The sequence below is a fragment of the Myodes glareolus genome, chromosome 10 (genome assembly GCF_982192425.1).
Source record: "Myodes glareolus chromosome 10, mMyoGla1.1, whole genome shotgun sequence".
Classification (NCBI taxonomy): Eukaryota; Metazoa; Chordata; class Mammalia; order Rodentia; family Cricetidae; genus Myodes; species Myodes glareolus.
The window spans coordinates 41,338,975-41,355,461 of record NC_142035.1 but is presented as its reverse complement, the minus strand read 5'-3'; the positions used below and the strand labels follow the sequence as shown (position 1 = coordinate 41,355,461).

The 16,487-nt window shown below is 40.0% G+C and overlaps 1 protein-coding gene across 10 annotated transcripts in view; it reads left to right on the top strand.

Moving 5' to 3' along the window:
- Nucleotides 1-16,487, top strand: part of Slx4ip (SLX4 interacting protein) — a 157,942-nt gene that overhangs the window by 35,065 nt on the left and 106,390 nt on the right. The gene's annotated exons all lie outside the window — the stretch shown is intronic.

Here is a 16,487-nt window from a genome sequence, read left to right as displayed (position 1 = left end):
ATTCTGAAAGAACTTTTCCTTATTAGGACAAAGTCATGTCTGAATTTCTGCTTTCCAAACTGGCTTCAAAAAATAAAGTGTGTGAGCATTCATGTGCATTGGTGTGTGCACATGTGTGCATGGAGGCTGGAGCTTGGTGTGCTGTCTCCCTCAATCATTCTAGAGACAGTCTCTCACTGAATCTAGGCTAGAGCTCACTCATCCTGCTAAACTGGCGGGCCAGTGAGCCCCAGAGATCCTCCTGCCTTTGCCTCTGCCCCTGTGATGATGTTATTTCAGGCCTGCTGTCCAAACCCTGCCTTTTTCTTTTTCTTAGGAGACTTTTTTTTTTAATTTCAGTAAAGACTGCAGTTGGTTTGTGTTTAAATGCACATACCCTTTAAAACATTTTTATGGACAGTTTTATACAAGTATATAGTCGATTTTGACCATTTTCACCCCCCTTCACCTGTTCTCATCCTCTTCCCTCACCCCTGAAAGGAGAGGTGCTTCTTCCCAACAAATCTGCCTCCCACTTTGATGTCTTTTTCTCTAAATGGTGAATCACTGAGTTTAATTAGAGGCGCTTGCGTGAACATGATTTGGGGGGTTATTTACTAGAGCATGAGCAACTTATGACAGCCTGTGCCTTAGCAACCGTTAACTGCCCGTAGACCCTCAAGGAGGGATGAGTCTCAACCCTTCTCCTGTGCATGATGGAGGTTGATGGTCCTAATCTTACATAGGTATCTGCATTGGCGGTGAGTTTATGGCCATAGCAGCCAGGTCGTGTCCAGAAGACGCTGTTTGACAGCATTGCTCCCCATCCCATGGTTTCCACACTCTTTACATTCCCGTTTCCTCTGTGTTCCCTGGGCATTCCTGAACATGTTTGTAGATGTGTGATATAGGAGCAGGCACTCAACAGTAACTTACTCACAGCTCTTTGACTGGTTACGGTCTCTGCAAAAAGAAGCTTCTTAGGGACGACTCAGGACAGCACAGATTGTATGTGGAAACTTAAGTATTTAGAAGACAGTTTGGCAATGTTTCCATTTGACAAAGCGTCAGTTGTGATTCCCTGCTTGGGTTTATGACCCACCCTACTTTTCCACATCACAACTGCAGATTAGAGTCTGGTCTTCATGCTGATCCTCCCAGAACATGCTTTTCTATAGTCAGAAAGGAGTAAGTGTTGCCTGTTAGTTTGCCTGCTCCATTGATTTGTAGCCACTTGGTTCTTTGGGCCTTAATATCTTTTTCGGTAAACTGAGTTTTGGGTTAGAGTAGATCACATGCCCTACCAGCTCTGAATGTTTCTGCTGTCTGTGGAAAAATGATTCCTTAGGGCATTAGCTCACAAATGGTTAAAAACAAAAACAACAAAATCAAAATCTAGTTTAATCCCCTTCACTTTGCATTTATTACTTACAAAAGGGACTGTACTAACGTGTTAGATCTTCTGCAGTTAAATATAATTCCTAATTTTCCAACGCCAGCTGTAGATCAGGATTCTAAAGGCCTAATGGAAAAGGGTGGGTAATGCGTTTGTCAAGAGGCCACTTAGAGAAATCAGTTCCATGTAATTTTTAATATGGTTCCTTGGACAAAATTTTTATGACTCAGTATTACAGATGTCATTAATTTATAATGGAAAATGGTGAGACAATATGACAATTATCTTTAGACTCAGGAATACTTAGGCAGCAGGGGGAGTGATGATTGAATAGTTCCAACAGAGGCCATTTTAAAATGCTGCTAAGATGAAGTCCTGGTGTCACTATTGAGCCGTGGGCCCCAGTGCCTCTGAGCACACTTACATGCCAGCCAACTGGTAGAATGACATCAGCGTCTGTTGGCAGTGCCATGACCTCATGATTTTTTCTCACCGAAGGAAACCTACATACATTTGCTTTTCTGGGGAGGCTGTGTTGCATGGGAGGGAGGCCAGTTTCATTTTTTCTTCCACAGTCAGATTTCATCCTCCACCTTCCTCTGCATTTTAAAGACATTATCAAACCTATTGCAGGTGCATTGCAGACATCATTATAGGGAAAAATAATAAAATGCATCTGTCTTTAGTAAAGTAGGAGCTATAGTGGTATATTATTTGTGTTTTAATAAGCAAAGTTCACCTGAGGATCAGAGGGCAAAGCAGCCACACTAATCAGCCATTCAGGCCAGGGTGTGTGTTTAAAAAGTGTACACACCTTTAATCCCAGGATTTGGGAGGCCGAGGCAAAGGGATCTCTATGAGTTCAAGGCCACCCTGGGCTACGCAAGATTGATCCAGAAACAGATCCAAGTGGTGGTGGTGATGGTTTACACCTTTAATCCCAGTGTTTGGGAGTCACACACTTTTAATCCCAGCACTAGGGAGGTGGAGATAGGAGCTGTATGGCTGGGCAGAGAGAGGAATATAAAGGGGAAGAGACAGGAACTCTGGAGTGTGAAGTCTGAGGATTCCTGGAGACAGGATCTCGCCCTTTCAGTCTGAAGATTTGATGGAGGTAAAAGGTCTCCCTGGTGGTTGGCTGCTTTGCTTTTCTGATCTTCAGCTCGAACCCCATTATCTATCTCTGGGTTTTTATTCTTCAGGGAAGTCATGTCTTACTTTAAATAGAGCCTTTTACCTGTGCAGCCCACAGTATCCTAAAAGTAGGAAAATTATGTAATAGAAAAAGCCGCTGGCCTGAGTTGGGAGGTATGAGTTTTACCTAAGTCCTGAGTCGAATTCTTTTTAAGAATTGATTTTTGTGTCTTCCAATAAAAATATGTGTTGACATTCTCTTTTGTTTCTTGCATTTTTACATTTTTATTATTGTTATTGTTGTTGTTGTTTGGTGCTCATGCTTCTCCTGTTATAATGGACTGGGGAAATCTGACAATAGCTTTGTGGAGTCGCTTTCTCTCTTTCCACTTTAAATAGGTTCTAGGAATTGAGCTCATGTCACCAGGCTTATATGGCACATAGCACTTTTACCCACAGAGCTATCTCACTGCTCCTGTATGTTGACCTAGTACTTAGAATCTTAGTACTTAGAACGTGACCTTATATGGAGACATGGTTTGGAAAGAGGTCAACAAAGTCATTTGTGTGGTTTCTATAGGAAGTGGGCATTTGAGCACAGAGACAGACATGTACAGGGTAATGTTTTGAAGAACTCCTTCAATAAGGCATGGGGCACCTAAGGCATTAGAAACCTGAAGAGAGAAATGGAATGTATTTTTCCTTTGCAACCCTCAGGGAAGCCATCATGCCAACATCTTTCTTTTTAGATGTATGTTCCTGGAATTGGGGCAACTTTTGACGGTTTAAATCACCCACATGTTGGTGCTGTTATGGTGACCTCTGGAAAGTACAGGCTTGTTTATACAAAGTCATGCAACTTTGGACAAACGTCTCAACTTGAATTTCTGCTTCATAATTTGTAAAGTCAACTTTTAGAGTAGATAATGTCAGGACCCTCCCATTTTGCCATTTGATGACTAAACTTCAAAAAGTGTGTTCAGTTTTCAGCAAAGTAATTGTAGTTGTATTTCTCAATGTAGCTAAAATATATAAACATGCTGTTTTCAGTTCCCACTTTTGCTCTTTTCATTCAAGAGTCATTGATGATACTTCCCTTAAGCCTTAAGGTTGGGCAATTCTGTCTCTTCCAAGTTGACACTAAACAATGACAGCATGTCTAGTCTGTATGTGAGTATGCTATGTATCCTGAGAACATTAGCACTCAGAACCGTATACTTGTTTTCTACTGATTTGAGGCTAATGTAATTTGGGGGTCATTTTGTGAACTTTTTCTTTACTAAACACTTAGAACATTTTCCTGTGAACATCCATAGGCCTACTGAAGAATTTCCAAAGCAATCATTTGGTTATTTGCTGAAAGTCTCACCTTGGCAAACAATAGCACAGCAGCTGTGTTACGGGATATTTGATCGCACTGTGAAACTCTTGAGACTGTGTTGACTGTGTTAATAAAAGTAACGTTGGATCAGGGAGTGGAGTCAGTGAATAGTTGACAAGAATTAGCTATAGAGAGTTTAGAGGAGCCAGAAATATAGGTAGAGAGATGCACAGGACTAGCTGTTTTGATGTTTAGTTCTTTCCTCTGAACTTTTCCCAGAGAAACTTAAGTTAAAAGAGGAGCTAAAGACCTAGCCTGCCCATGTTAGTGTTAGTTATTGGAAGTAGGAAAGACTTCGTGAACCTGCAGTTTGAAATTATTGGTAAAATAGTAGTTTAGGATTCTTCATCATTTATTTTGGTATCTTTTTCCCTCTTCCTCCTACAGCGTGACTTAGGATGGTAAGAGCCAGATTGTGTTCATGCTTTGACTTGAATCCTGTGATTCAGAAACTCCTTACTTGGTCTTTGCTACAACACAGATGGTTTTCACTCTCCTTACATGCTCACTTCTACCCTCCCGGTTTGAGACTTTATAGAAGAAAGTGAGAAAGAGCATTTCTTCTATCACAGTGTTCTTAGTTGGCTCCATATTGTAATCAACTCTTCGTTGCACATTTTGCTACTTAGCCCTTCCTTCTTTTGTTTGTGCATTTTTTCCTTATCCCTTCCTTTCAAATTTTATACATGAGTACAGTGCATTTTGAGCATTTTCTTTACCTCCAGCTCTTTCTAGTCCCCCTTACATGCCTCTCAAATTTATGTGCTTTGTGAGTGTGTGTGTGTGTGTGTGTGAGAGAGAGAGAGAGAGAGAGAGAGAGAGAGAGAGAGAGAGAGAAAGAGAGAGAGAGATTGAGGAAGAGAGATTGAGGAAGAGAGAGAGAGGAGATCTGTATCCTGTATAGTCCAATTACTATTGCATATATATACATGGGTATAAGGATAGCCACTTGGGACACAGACAACTTTATCATGGGGCTTGTGTTCAAAGACAGCTAACTTTTATATATTACGGGGCTTCTCTCTGGAGAAGACTCACTCATTCATTCATTCATTCATTCTCTCTCCCTCAACAGCCATTGACTGCCCTTTTCATCTGTTGTGAGGCCTTACAAAATTTCCCCTTTGATATGTTGGCATGCCAACTGGTATTGTTACTATGCAGGTCCTGTTGAGAGCTCATGGACTTACCTTAGTATTTCTATCTCTTAAAGTCCTGTACCCCATTTACTGCAATGTTCTCTGAGCCCTTGGTGTAGAGGATGAATTGTAGAATTATCAATTGCTGGGCACTCTCTTAGTTAGGGTTTCTATTGCTGTGAAGAGACACCATGTCCATGGCAAGTCATATAAAGGAAAATATTTAATTGGGAGAGGCTTACAGTTCAGAGGTTTAGTTATTATGGGTGGGAGGCATGGTGGCCTGCAGGCAGACATGGTGTTAGAGAAGTAGCTGAGAGTTAGTTCTACGTGTGGATCTTCAGGCAGAAGGAAGAGACAGTGAGACACACTAGTCCAGGCTTAAGCTTCTGAGACATCAAAGCCCAACCCCTAGTGACACACCTCCTCTGATGAAGCCACACCTCCTCTGATGAAGCCACACCTCCTCTGACGAAGCCACACCTCATAATGGTGCTGTTCATTATGTGCCAAGCATTCAAACATATGAGTCTATAGGGGCCATTTGTGTTCAAACCTCCACAGGTACCTCATGGTCAGTTGTTCTCTGCATTTGACCACTTGTGGATTTCTGCCACAGTCTCCATCTGGTGCAAAAGCAGCTTTGTTCATAAGCTACACTTATCTGTGTTTAGAAGAGTAAGTATTTAGAGTCCAGTTAGAAATCACATTGGTTTAGGGAATTGGCAGTACTAGGTTCTCTCTAGAGTCCATTTGAGTGGACCTTAAGTTGACTTAAACAGCTCTTGATCACTCCCAAGATACTATTGCTGCTATTGCGCCTTCTTTTCCTCTTTTTCTTTTTCTTTTTTTTAAATTTGAGATTGTGTTGTTTTGACTGGTCTGGAACTCTTTGTAGACTAGTGTGATCCCAAATTCACAGAGATCCTCTTGCCTCTGCACCTTGAGTACTGGGATTAAAGGTACAATCACTATTCCCAGCTTTAACTATCTTTTTCAGTCACTGGTTCTCAACCTGTGGCTCTCTACCCCTTTTACAGGGGTTGTCTAAGACCTTCCTAAAACACAGATATTTACATTACATTTCATAGCAGTAGCAAATTTGCAGTCATTAAGTAGCAATGAAAATAATTTTATGGTTGAGGGTCACATACCATGAGGTATTAAAGGGTCCCAGCATTAGAGATTGAGAACCACTGTTTTAAGTAGGAATACTTTGCATTTTTCACTAAAATCTTTATATCTGAGTGAACTCATTTATTACTCACTTTCTACCTTTCTTCCTTAACTTCAGAAGTGATTTCTTTGATTAAATCATCAATCTTTCCTAATATATAGTAACTATATTTCCTAGTATAATTTGTATTAGAGAAGATTTAGAATTTAATATTACATATATTATTTATACACACATACTTGCATACATGCATGCACACATACACACACAAGATGCATAATTGATTAATAAATCTTCAGGAAGTCATCATGTAAGCCAGTGGCTGATACATTATCTGTGTTAAATATAAGCTTAATATTATAAACACCGTTCAGCCTATAACTTTTGGTTTAATAATAACTATTTTTATTTTGTATTTATTGTTTCGATGTATGTTTTATGCCTCTTCTGTAAGCAAATGTGTCCATTAACAACATTTGGAATTGTTTTGCACATTTTCAAACTTACTACAGTTGGTGCGTGCTGTGTTGTGCTGTGCAGTTGATTTTCCACTCATTGTTAGGTTAAGGCTGGGGAAGCCAGCATATGGATGTGTTTAACTCTGTGATTGGCCTGTTCCATAGTTTTCCCTCTTGTAACTATAGGCTATTTACCTTTTCTAAAAGAATGTTTAAGTTTTCCCTGAGTTTGTGCTGCTCTCAGCCATTTGCCATGGACATTTACATGTGTGTACACAGGAAGCTTTGGACAGAGGTCTTGGAATTGCTCAACCGCAGAGGACCACTCAACCTGGTCACACTAAACACTGTACTTTGTTTTATATAGGAATGATTTCTTTGTTCTCTGTCTCCTTCAGAATGTTTGTTAGTGCTACAATTTTTGCCATTATTGGTCTTCTGTGTGAAAAATAAAATTATATGGTTTAGTTTTATTGTTTCTCTTAGTAGTTGGTTTATGTCCTTCACTAATTTTTTTCTGCAGATTGTTTTATCTCTGCTCTTTTTGTTGTTGAGGCTGAGTCTCACACTTTTCTAGGTTGCCTCGACTGGTCTGGACTTCATAATTTCTTGCCTCATTCTTCTAACTGGTTCCTCCTCTGACTTGCCTTTATCTTTTGATAAAAACTTTTTTCCGCATTGTGTCTGTGTCTTTTATATGAGTTAAAATGCTAACTGGTGACTTGGCTTTGTACTTTGTCTGTGGCATGCTTGTTGTGAAAAAGTTTTAAAGTTTAATATCTGGTTTAGCAGACTTCTATGGTTTGCGCTTTTCAGGTTTAACTGAAAAAATACCTGCCCAGCCAAAATCCTGAACGTGCCTCTTACCTTGAAACCTGGTTCTGCCCCTCACTTTCTTTGAGATTTGGTGTCAAGTGTGTGATTCTTTTTCCTTTGTCTTCGGACATGGGATCGCAGACATGTGACATCATGTGCAGCTTTGAAATTTTGCTTTAGTTTTGTCATGTGTGTGATCTTTAATGTCCATCTAGCCATTACAGATATTCTTTTCTTGGCCTCATTCTCTGAAAAATGCAGAAAAAAATAGCCCGTTTATATTGTGCTTGCAATTACAAGTATTATATGCAGAACTACCCATTTCCTATAAGGATCTGCTCGTTTGTGGGCTTTGATTTGCTCAGCTGGTCCTGGAACCCATCCCCACAGATCCAGGAGGTCAGCTGTTTAGTGTGTGCATGGCGTTACATTGGTATCAACTTTTATTCAATGCCATGTGGAGAGCCAGTTATCCCAAAATAACTTACTCTTCCCCACTGATATGCTGTGCTTTTCTGTTTTATATTATTATATCAGCAGACATAGATATACTTATATATTCTTTTACAAGGCTTATTTTTCTTGCTTTTAATTGTGTGTACCTGAATGTGTCACTGTGTGGGTATGAGCATATAAGTGCAGGTGCCCACTGAATTCAAAAGAAGGTGTTTGCAGCCCTGAAGTTGGAGTTACAGATGGTTTGAACCACCAAACATAGGTCCTGAGAACTGAACGTGGATGCTCTAGGAGAGCAGTGAGCCCTTCTTGTAACTGCTGTGTCTGTGCCATCTCACCTTTTCTCCGGCCCTTCCTTCTCTTCTTTTTCTTTTCTTCCTGCTTTTTTCTTTTCTTTTTTTCTTTCTTTCTTTCTTTCTTTCTTTCTTTCTTTCTTTCTTTCTTTCTTTCTTTTTTTGTTTTTGTTTTTGTTTTTTAGGCAGAGTGTTACTTTATAGACTTTGGTGGCCTGGAATTCACTGTAGTCCAGACTGGCCTTGAACTCAGCTCATCGTGATCTATCTGCTTCTGCCTCCCAAGTTCTGGGATTAAAGGTATGTGCCAAGGGGCCTGCTAACATGCATAGTTTTTTTTTTTTTTTTGTCTTTCATTTCTTCACATGTCGTCATTAACTATTTTGATTGCTTTTTCATTCATTTATTTTATTTATTTGAAGTCAGGGTTTCTTTGTGTGTAGCCCTGACTGTTCGGGAACTCACTCTGTAGACTAGGCTGTCCTGGAATTTATAGAAATCCTCTTGTCTCTGCCTCCCAGTGCTGGGATTGAAGGTGTGTGCCACCAGGCCTGACAGTTTATGTATTGTTTTTGTCTTTCGTCCCTTCACCTGTCCTCAGAAACTACTTGGTTTGCCTTTTATTCAATTCTTAACTATCCAGTTTATACTTTTTTTCTTTCATTTTTTTTTAAATTTTGATTGTTTGTTTTAAGACCAAGACTTTATAGCTCAGGCAGTCTTTGAACTTACAATCCTCCTATGTCAGCCTCCCAAGTGCTGGGATTTCAGTTGTTTGCAACCATAGCTGCTCCTATTTTCTATGTCTATTATAGTATATTATCTTTGTAAATGTTCTGCTTTACTTAGTTCTTGTATTCCTGGAAATAAACTTTGCTGTGACTTCCTAGTAATAGAACGTAGAGTTATTGAAGCCACTTTTTAATGAATGAGCTTTATTGTTTGTTCTTCTATTCTTCTTTAATGGACTTTCTGTTACCACTCTCATTAAGATGAATCACCCTCTTCTAAGTATCGATAATAGCTTGTGCCTGAATAAAACGTTCCTATGAGATCGCCTAAACTGTTGGTAGGAAATGAAAATATAGGATCTGATTGTTCGATTTCTTCACCAATATTGGTTTGTATTCTTATATTCCTCTTGAGTCATTGCTAGTAATTAACATTTTTCCTCATAACCATCAGTTTCATTCATGTATTCAAATATATTTCAAATGGTATTGAATGATCTATAACTTTTTCCTGATTAAAAAATATAAAAACCAAGCATTTAAGGTTATACCTTCCTTTTATGTAGTATTATTTATCTGGGATGAAAGCTTTTCTGGTTCATTACATTTTTCTAATGAACCAGAGTTTTCCCTTTATTTAATTTCTGCTTCTGTCTTCTTTTCCTCTTGATTTCTCCTTTCCCCTCTGATCTATCTGCCTACCTAGATTTTTTTCCTTTAGTCTGTTGTACACTGAGTTAATTTTCTTTTCTATTTTGTATTATAGAAAATACACTCAGGAAAAGGTGGGAAGGACGAAGAATTAGAAAATAGTAATAAAATACAAAGTTTCAAATAGAAATACATTTTGATGTTTTTGTACAGTTGGTATTAGAGTTATTAATAAATACGTTTCAGACTTTGTAGGAATGAATTTCAGATATCTCGCCACGAATACTGGCATATAACCATGGCTACAGAATACCAGTTAGCTTGATTCTCTTACTTCCCTTTTCACATCAAAATATCGCATTGTACTTCATAAATACGTTATTATTTGTTACCTTCAGCGTGATAGGTTTTAATATGTATTACGTTCATCATAGTACATTTATAAATATTCTGTGATTGTATTATTAGCCCACTTTGATTTATTTAGAGTCATGCCTTAAATTTCTTAAATACATTTTAAGATCTTTTTTTGAATGGAAATATTGATTGTTAGAGCACTTCCCTAACATTGGCATACCTTGAACTTGATCCCTAGCACTGGAAGAGAAACCAGAGCAAAAATTTGTCACTTTCTAATTTAAGTACCTACAGTATATTAGGTGATTTGTTGAAATTTCCTTTCTGACCTGGTACATGGTCAGTTTTTAATTTTAATTTTAATGTATGTGCATGTATGAATGTCTCGACATATATATATACATATATATATATATATCTATATGCTGGAGGTGCCTTTGGAAGCTGTAAGTGGTCATCTGATATCCTGGGGCTGGGTTACAGGCAGTTGAACGTCACCTGACATAGGTGCCAAAGATGGAACTTGGGTCCTCTGGAAAAGAAGCAAATGTTCTTAACTGCTGAGCTCTTTTCAAGCCTCATCAGGTTTCTTTTTCAGTCACTAGTCATTGTAAAATTAAAATAATTTTACATTCTATATTTATTAAATTCAAAATTCTATGTAATTGACAGATCAATTTTTATTTGGTTGTCATTAAAATATTTTACCTGATTACTAAGCTTCTGGCAGTTTTTCTGGGTATATACTTTCCATTTGTAGTGCATTTCATCATTTTTGCTTCCTGTTTGTGAAAGTTGCTCTGCTAAATTCAAAGTTTATAATTATCATCTTTATAGAATCTTCTGTTTCTATTACCAGGCATTCTTAGTGGCATGGAAACTTTTCCTGGAATAGTCTATTTTCTGGTGTTAATATTTTGTTACAAGTTTTTTTTTTAGTTAAAATTTGTTAGGCATTTGTTTTCTAAACTTTCCTTTTTATCATCTTTAAAAGCAAAGAAATGATATTTATCTTCTATCTGTTTATCTCTTTCTTTGTATCAATTTATTTGCATAGTGTAGTAATCTATACTTATTCATAGGTTGCACTTATTGCAAATAGTAATAGAACTGAAATTTTTTTGTTGTAGTATATATTTTGTTTGATGTGTGTGTCTGTATCCTTCTTGTCTTCTGACTTCACCCAAATGTTTTATATTTTCTGCTATGCTGACGTCCATCTTCTGTTTAGACGTGTAGTGAACTTTAGGATGATTTTTTTAATTTCATTGTATAACAGAGATTGTAAGCAGAAGAAAATTCGTCTTGAGAATCACAAGCTGACAGATGTTATTTTTCTTGTAGTATATAAAATCTGGAGGAGGACCCACCACTAGCAATTCAGGCTCTGTCTTTCAGGTTCTCATACCTTAAACCATGGACTTCACCTCTTTTTGTTTGTGTTTTGTTTCATGGCTACAGACTGACCTCTTAAATTTCAGATAGCATATCGGTGTACCAGGCAGAAAGAGGTTGGGAACGGACAGGTGGGAGAAGAGAAATAGTCATTAAGACGTCCACTGTTGTCAGAAAAGGGGTGCTGGCCAAGAGATTTCTTTCTTGTGGTCCAGAGCTGTGCCTCTTACCATCTCTAGCTGGGGGAGGCTGGGGGAGGCTGGGGGAGGCTGGGGGAGGCTGGGGGAGGCTGGGGGAGGCTGGGGGAGGCTGGGGGAGGCTGGGGGAGGCTGGGGGAAACTGAGACTCAGAATTGGAATCAGAGTGTCTACAGAGCTATCTCTCATGTATTTAGTTCCCCAAAATTTGCAATGAGCTCTTGTTACTCAGTATTTCTGTTCTTTCTGTAATGTAACTTAGACTAAGCACATCTTGCTTAAACATTAAACAATTTGCACAAAATTAATTGGCTGTTGATATTTACCAAGTACTTGGTATTCCCCTGTCCCCTACTAACTTCAGATCCATTTCTGGGTCATGAGACGACTTTCTGCATTATTTCAGTTTAGCCTTGGAATGCTGGGCAAATGCTACTCATCACTGAACCATATCCCAGCTCAGTTTTTTTAAGTTTTAAATCTTGTTTTAGTTATGCTTACAATAGTTTGTAGATGGTTTCAAATATAATAGGACCAGAGGGATGCCTCAGAATAAAGAGCTATGTATTCTGTTGATTGTAGATTCTTTGGTAATTATAACAAGTTTATTTCTATGATAGAATTCACAACTGGTGATTGCCATTACATCCTATTTTGGATTGTTCTCAGAGCCCAGATTTTTAATAATCCATATTAAACCCATTTCTTTTGAAAACCATCCAATATTTAATTTCATTTTAGACAGTTGTATCATCGGCTGCTCTGTCTAGACTATAACATTAGCAGTTCTCACTGCCTGTTTTCTTCTAAGTGAGGGAAATGAACATAAGCAATTAGATGGTAAGTTCTCACTGAGAATTGCAACTAAAAATAAAGTATATACTTCAGATAGTCAGTCATCTCCACTCCTTAATGTGACTCATCGTTATAATGTTACTATCTCAATGCGTAAATAACATTCAGTTTTGAAACAGATACATAGATGCATGCCTTGCTTTATTCAGTTCTAGATTGTGCTTTATAGTCACTTAAAAAGTGACAGGGTCATGAATTTGAAGCCAAGCTTGCTGTATAGTCAGACCTTATCTCAGACAAGCAAACAAAATTATCCCCCAACAAAAGCAAAGAGAAGACTTTGCATTTATTAAAATATCTGTCAAAGTTTATGGCTTTTACCCTCCCCCCATGTTCTAGAAAATATTTATGTTTGTAAGACCTACTATTACTACTTTCTTTGCTTCTCCTTATACCCTATGTCCTTTGGGGAGGGGATTTTAATCTATAGCCAGTACTGTTTTGAGATAAAGTACTTGGCAAGGATGCTTCTGAACTCAAACATCCAATGTAGAATGTTTGAGGCCAGCATAGATAGATAAAAACTTTGTCTACACCAGAATTGTACATAAATACCAGGTAATCACTCTCTCCTTCCTGTATTCATTTGGTAGAGCTTCCTTTTCCACTGGCTTGATGCTGTTGGATGAAATGAATGGGTAGTTTTTCAATGTGAACTGTACCTAAAAAGAAATCATGAAAGGTTCCATGCAAAGTACAAATTCGGTTACATGTGCTTACATTGATCGTCCCTAAAACCGGTGAAGATATTACAGTTGCTCTGTGACAGAAACATGAGTGTTAATAATGATGGTGACAATGATAATGGTGGCCAGTAGTCTTTTGCACAAGTGCTAATAGAAAAGACACAAGACAAGCATAGCTGTCTTGTCACCTCCCAACAGGAAGAGCTTTGTTAAACTACTATACTCTGTTGCTATTCATCTAGACCTACTTCCAGTTCAGATGCTGAGATGGTATATAAATATGTATTTGTATAAACACAGACACACACACACACACACACACACACACAGACACACAGACACACACACACACAATGAACATTAAGTGCCAGTCATGATTGTTGTTGGAGACTGCCTGTTTGTTTCCTGGCTGCTCCGACTCGAAATAATCACAGAGAAACTGTATTAATTAAATTACTGCTTGGTCTATTAGATTATGCATATTTCTAGCTGGCTTTTATATCTTAAATTAACCCATTTCTATTATTTTATATTTTACCACGAGACTCGTGGCCTACAGGCAAGTTTCCTGCTGGTGACTCACACGTCTTTCTCCTCTGGTGGCTACATGGCATCTCCCTGACTCTGTCCACTCTCTCGCCATATCTCCTCCAGCCTGACTATATTCTGCCCCGTCACAGACCCAAGCAGCTTCTTTATTAACCAATGATAATAAAACACATTCACAGCTCACAGAGGGGAATCCCACATCACATGATGATCCCGAGGATTGGGAGTTTAAGACCAGCCTGGGCAGCATAGTTGGAGCAGATACTGCGTTTCTTGAGTAAAGCACACTATTTTCTTTCAGTCAGCTAAAGGCCTAAAGCTCGACCCCTTTAGACTGCCTTCCAGGCCCAAGCTTGCATCAGCAGCTCTCCCATCTCCCACCTCTTGGCTTGTCCTGCAGATGTCAGACTTGATAGCCTCCACGCTGTTCTCTTGCTCTCCCACAGCCATGCAGTTGTGTTTCTGTGAAGAACTTTGAGAACTGGCGGCCACTACGCCTTTCCTAGCTGTCTTCACGTTACAGACATCCTCTTAGCTAGAACAGAATGCTCGCCATTAAAGCAACAGAGGAAATCACTCCAATTTAAATCTGAGATTCATTTATTCTCTTTTCCTTCCTAAGATCTTTCAACAATGATGCTAGTAAGTGATAAAGGAGCTGGAGATGCTTTGAAGAGAGGCTGCTGCCTCTCTTGAATTCAATCTGTCCTCACTTAAGTAACCCCTGACAGTTCATATTTACCAGACCACTTGTGTCAACCTGGGGCAGTACGAAGGCTTTATACTGTAGCAATACCCTCACTTCAGTGGCCAGACTCTTTATACTGCAGCAATACCCTCACTTCAGTGGCCAAACTCTTCGCCATACATACTCAGTCTCCATAGAAGCCTCTTTGTTTCACTCCCTCTTGATGTCTGCCACTGCACATAGTTCTGTGGATGGCCACCACTGCCACCAAGTCCTCTTGATGTCTGCCAGTGCACTTAGTCCTCTTAATGGCTGCCACTGCACTTAGTCCTCCTGATGGATGACATTGTATTCGTCCTAGAGGCTGGTGGACAGAATTGTCAAAGACTTTCTTAGTTGCCATTCTTGGAAGTCTCCATCTCCATTTCTTTGTCTTTGCTGTTGCTGTTTGTGATGCTCCTCCAGGGTGCCCACAGTATGCACTGCTTTCTGTCATGTGATCTTTACTCAGACCACCCCCTGGGCCGAACCATCTCTACCATTTCCTCTTCTGTTTTCTGCTTTGCTCTTTCCCAGCACACATGAACTGTTTATTAACATGGCATCTATTTTACCTTCCCCTTCTCCATCTTTATCACAACATACACTTCTTGAAGACAGAGATTTTCTTCCTCCCTCCCTCCCTCCTTCCCTCTCTCTTCCCCTCCCTCCCTTCCTCCCTTTCCTTCTTTTCCTCCTCCTCCTCCTTCTTTTTAACCTCATTTATTTACTGATGTGTCCTTAATATCTACAACAATGTCTGGCATATTTAGGGACTTTGGTGTGTTTTCTAATATGTCCTAATAACATTTCAAAATTGTTATTTGGCTTGGGCTTCATGAATTTGTAATCTTCACTGTGAATTGGCGTTGACTTTAAATTTGAGACTAGATAGATTTTTTAAAAGTAGAAAGTACTTTGTCTTTGTCTTTCCTAAATACTGTTGGCTTTATGACTGGCTTGTCCTAGAACTGGGCTCAAATTTTAGAGGGTGGTTAAGTAAAGTCATATGCCCCCTGCTTTCATTTGCTTTTTCTCTTTGTTTGAAGTCCAGTAGTGCTAGAGGAATGGACAGATTAACTGTGAATGGAGAATTCCTTGATAATACAGTAGGAACCACCATACTTGAGGAATTGCTCTGGTCCCTCATCTGGTCCCTCCAGGATAACCAGTGAGGCAAATGTAGAAGGCAAGGAAGTGACCCACATCTGCTGCATGTAGAGGCTGAACCTCGGTTTCAATCCTGTCTTTCCCAATGTACCTCCAGGGTTCCTCATGGTAAGCAGCACTCAGTGACAGTGTCGGGGTGGGAGCACTGCAGCACTCAGTGACAGTGTCAGGGGTGGGAGCACTGCAGCACTCAGTGACAGTGTCAGGGGTGGGAGCACTGCGGCACTCAGGACAGTGTCAGGGGTGAGAGCACTACAGTACTCAGGACAGTGTCAGGAGTGGGAGCACTCTAGTAATCAGGACAGTGCCAGGGATGGGAACACTGCAGCACTCAGTGACAGTGTCAGGGGTGCGAGCACTGCAGCACTCAGTGACAGTGTCAGGGGTGGGAGCACTGCAGTACTCAGGACAGTGTCAGGGGTGGGAACACTGCAGCACTCAGTGGCAGTGTCAGGGGTGGGAGCACTGCAGTACTCAGGGACAGTGTCAGGGGTGGGAGCACTGCAGCACTCAGTGACAGTGTCAGGGGTGGGAGCACTGCAGCACTCAGGGACAGTGTCAGGGGTGGGAGCACTGCAGTACTCAGGGACAGTGTCAGGGGTGGGAACACTGCAGTACTCAGGGACAGTGTCAGGGGTGGGAGCACTGCAGTACTCAGGGACAGTGTCAGGGGTGGGAACACTGCAGTACTCAGGGACAGTGTCAGGGGTGGGAGCACTGCAGTACTCAGGGACAGTGTCAGGGGTGGGAGCACTGCAGTACTCAGGGACAGTGTCAGGGATGGGTGGGAGCACCACATTACTCAGGGGTAATGTCAGAGGTGAGAGCACTTCAGATCCTTGATGAGGTCAGGGAGACGAACATTTTCACATTTTGAAAATGTAACATTGAGCTTAAGTTTTTCCCTGAGCACAGGAGGTTATTACTAGATGTGGAGAAA